At 52.8% G+C, this 3805-nt stretch overlaps 1 pseudogene; it reads left to right on the top strand.

Moving 5' to 3' along the window:
- The first annotated feature begins 402 nt into the window (after positions 1-402).
- LOC101644950 lies at positions 403-3496 on the top strand (annotated as a pseudogene).
- The last annotated feature ends 309 nt before the right edge of the window (positions 3497-3805 follow it).

Genomic DNA, 3805 nt, shown 5'->3' with positions numbered 1-3805 from the left:
ACCAGGGCCGAATTCCCACCCTCACCACCCCGCTCACCTCTGAGGAACTGGCAGCCCACTGGAAGCCTTGCCCTTTGTGTTGGCTTTTGGAGGGAGGGCTCCCTGCCACTGACTCCAGCTGACTTGCAGTGGCCTTGTAGGGCGGAGCAGAACCGCCCCTGTGGGTTTCCAAGGTGTGGAGACTCTCTACAGAAAGCCTCGTCTTTCTCTCTCGCATCATCTGGTGGTTTCTAACTGCTGATCCTGTGGTTGGCCACACAAGGCATAACCCCTTATCCGAGGGAGGGATGGCTCCCAGAAAACGGCTGCTTGCACTTGTCTGCCGATCAGTGGGGAAGCAAACAGGGAGGGTGGAGGTGGAAAAAGAATTTTCTGGAAACCCTATGACTTTTCTGGGCTTCCATGAGCGTGTCCCTGGGGACAGTGGACATCTCCTGCCGTGACCTCCTGCAGACCCTGCCTGGTGCCCCTCTGTTTCAAGTGCCCTTGCTGACTACAAGCGGGGCAGGAAAGAACTGCCTGAAACAGGGCCGGAAAGAGATTCTGCTGCCATCCTCACTGAGGGGCACTACTTGGGGATGACCTGGTCCTGGAGACCCAGGGGACTTTGGAAAAGATATGCAAGCCTGGTTGTCCCGTCACCCTGAGGAAGGGACCAGAAATGGTCCTATCTCTGCACAGCCTAGCAAGTCCTCCACTGTCCTGTTAGGTAGCTAGAGACCGGTGGTTGTCCCCCCTCTTCCCCCCCCCCACCCCATGCCTGTACAGACCCCCTAGAGGAGGCTGGAAGGGAATCGGGTAAGCATTAGCCACCCATGAAGACCCCCAAACTGGGCATGGTCAAATTCAGGCCCCAAGCCAGGTGGGCGGTACACCTGGGCAGCCCTAACTAGGCCCAGGCTCATGAATCTGCCCGGGTGGGCCTAATTCAGCCAGTGGGGTCAACCAATACCTTCAACCACACCTCCCCAACCAGAGGTTTGAAATACCTCGGCAGAGGGAAGGCCAGTCGCTTTTGACCCTGCTCCTGCGCCAGGCTGGAGTGGCGAGCTCTTTGGCCTCAGTGCCGCACGTGTGGGCACACCGTTCCACCAGGTGGCTCGCCTCCAGCGGTGAGCTTCCTTTTGGCTGCTGTGCCATTTGGCATGCTTCCCTGAGATGGTGTGTGCTCTTTCGAGTCTGTACAACCTGAAACTTCCCCCATCCTTGATAAAAATTCACTTGGATTACAAAACAGGATTTGCAGTGAATTCTTTCTCTTGGGAAGCCAAGAACCGAGGTCTGACCCACTCGGGAACCCTCATAGTACCAGCTGCTCTGCTCCAAAGAGTGCAGGGGATAATTTACAGCTGCATAATGAGTGAGCGAAGGAAGGTCACGCTATGAAAGCACGCTCCATGCTGAAGCCTCCTTGATCCAGGAGACAGACAGCTGACACCAGAGTGACAGAGAAGCAGTGGCCGCAGACCCAAGAGCAAGAGACAGTGCTGTGCCCCTGCTGGCCTGCGAGTGAGAAGTCGGAGTGCCTTTGGGCAGGAGAGATGGGGCAGAGTGAGAAGGCTCGTAGGGATTTGTCTAGGGCAGTGGTTCTCCACCTTCCTAGTGCAGCGACTCTTTCATACAGTCCCTGATGTTGTGGTGACCCCCCCATCCGTAACATTATTTTCATTGCTACTGTCATTTTGCTACTGTGATGAATTGGCCGACCCCTGTGAAAGGGTCGTTCGACCCCCAAAGGGGTCGTGACCCACAGGTTGAGAACTGCTGGTCTGGGGAGTCAGACACTGGTGTCTGAAGCTATTGCTGAAGCACCTTGGGGCTGAGGTTTACTGGTAAAGTGGAGTGTCTTTAGAGCCCTGAACAGCAGAGCTAAAAGATTTCTAATGCTGCCTGAGCAGGTTCAAGGCCTGCTGAGGGGCCAACACCAGAGAGAGGCCTCCTGCAGGCATGACTGAGAATCAGTTCTGACCAAAGTACTGTATCCTGAACATTTCTGGCGCGGAATTGTAGCCTATTTATTAGCTTCCTCAATAAAACCCCAGAATGGTGAAAAAATAAATATAAAAGGCGCTGGAATGCCGATGGCATCCTTGGAAGAATTGTATTGACGATGCGTGATGATGCTGGATCCAATCCAGCTTCTTGAAGGGCTTTGTGGAGCACAGTGAACCCAAGGCTCCTCCCCCTTATCAAGAATACCCAGGTTAAGACTTTGCCATCACAAGAAATAAACTTCAGCACTGTAAAACAACTACAAATCAAAGAGCCCTTGGAGGCCGGGTCCCCTGTCACACACACAGGGTTGCCGTGAGTTACAATCGCCTTGAAGGCAACTGGTAGGGCCTGTAGCCAAAGGGAAGCATTAACTTGTACAAAAAGCAAAACAAAAAACCACAAGACAAACAGCCGGTGCCCACTTGTCCAGACTGGCTGAGCGGGAGGCGCCATCGGGGGAGTTGACACCCGCCATAGGAAGGACCGAAGAGTTCGCTGGAGGAACCCAAGAGCCAGGGCATCGACCTGCGCCTCCTGGCCAAGCCGTTCAGGTGTCTGACTCTGCATACCAGCTGCACCATCCACCAGGTTGTGCTGAAGAGGCTGTTCAGTAGTTGCACCAACCGGCCGACCCTGTCCCTCTCTCTGAGAATCCAGAAGCTGCAGCTTCCTGGTTGTGCTAGACAGGGTTCTCGAGAGAGACAAAACCAGATTGCTAATAATATATATATATCTCACAAGAAATAAACAGTTAAATTATAAAGCAGTGCAAATGCCTCAGTGCAACTCACCCCCGTGAGACAGCTGTGAGACACTGGCAGTCCTCCAAGTCTTGAGGGCCACCAGGTAGTCCTCTGTAGAGCAATTCAGGCTATCCCGGCACAGGCAGCAAACAGCAAGGCAGGTCACTAACAGTCACCAACAGATGACAGGGTCCGACAGTCCCCAGCTCAAAAGATGTAAATTCCAATGGTGTGGCGAAGCAGGCCTTGAAGGAACCTCAAATTACAGGGACGCAGTCCACGAGATAGGTGTCCCACAGGTAGTGTAGCTTGCAAATTGAGGCACAGAACAAGCAAGGCAGCCGCACACTGGCCCAATGATCAAAGAGTGAGAGACAAGAAAGGCAAGGCTCGCCAAGCCATTTATCTCTCTGCCCTTCAATTAATCCCACATGTGTTTATCGGCCAGGTTGGCACAATAAGCTAACTACCTCACTGGTCAATAAAACAAGAGAGCTGTGGTCATGGAGACCATAGTGGATGACGTGCGGGGTACAGGAGGTGCCCAAGCTGAAGGTGTGCACCCTACGCATGAGCATACGGCCCGGAGGTGCATCTTCAAAGGGGGGGGGGCAAGATTCTCACCTTCGATCTGCTGGCACTGGACTCCCCCAAGGGCTGCGGTACTGCCCGGCTGTCCAGTCCACACAAGGGCCGTGGGGTATGCAGGCATTTTGGCCAGGCGTCAGAGACCCCCTCACAGCCCCACCACACCATAGGTCCACTGCGATGGCCGGATGTTTAAGCGCACCAGAAACTAACATGTTAGTGTTACATGTTAACCGCCGCTCCAGAAACTAACCCCAGACCCTGTCCTGTTATTAGAAAGAGTTTGGATGTTAAAAAACAAAACAAAAACGTACTACGCATCAACTCTTTGTCCTTCACCCCTGGTAACCACTGGTCAAATTTAGTTTCTTTTTTAATTTTTAGTGGTTTTCCTAATATAGTATCACAGATCCTACACTGTCATGTTTAAATCACTTTAAAAATGAGTGCTACATACATAATCTCTTCTAGTGCGCCCT

The sequence above is a fragment of the Echinops telfairi genome, unplaced genomic scaffold, assembly GCF_000313985.2.
Source record: "Echinops telfairi isolate 266 unplaced genomic scaffold, ASM31398v2 ScPeMD7_5592;HRSCAF=6446, whole genome shotgun sequence".
Lineage (NCBI taxonomy): Eukaryota > Metazoa > Chordata > Mammalia > Afrosoricida > Tenrecidae > Echinops > Echinops telfairi.
Note: the sequence above shows the minus strand (reverse complement) of the source record. Positions and strands in the feature narration are given on the sequence as shown.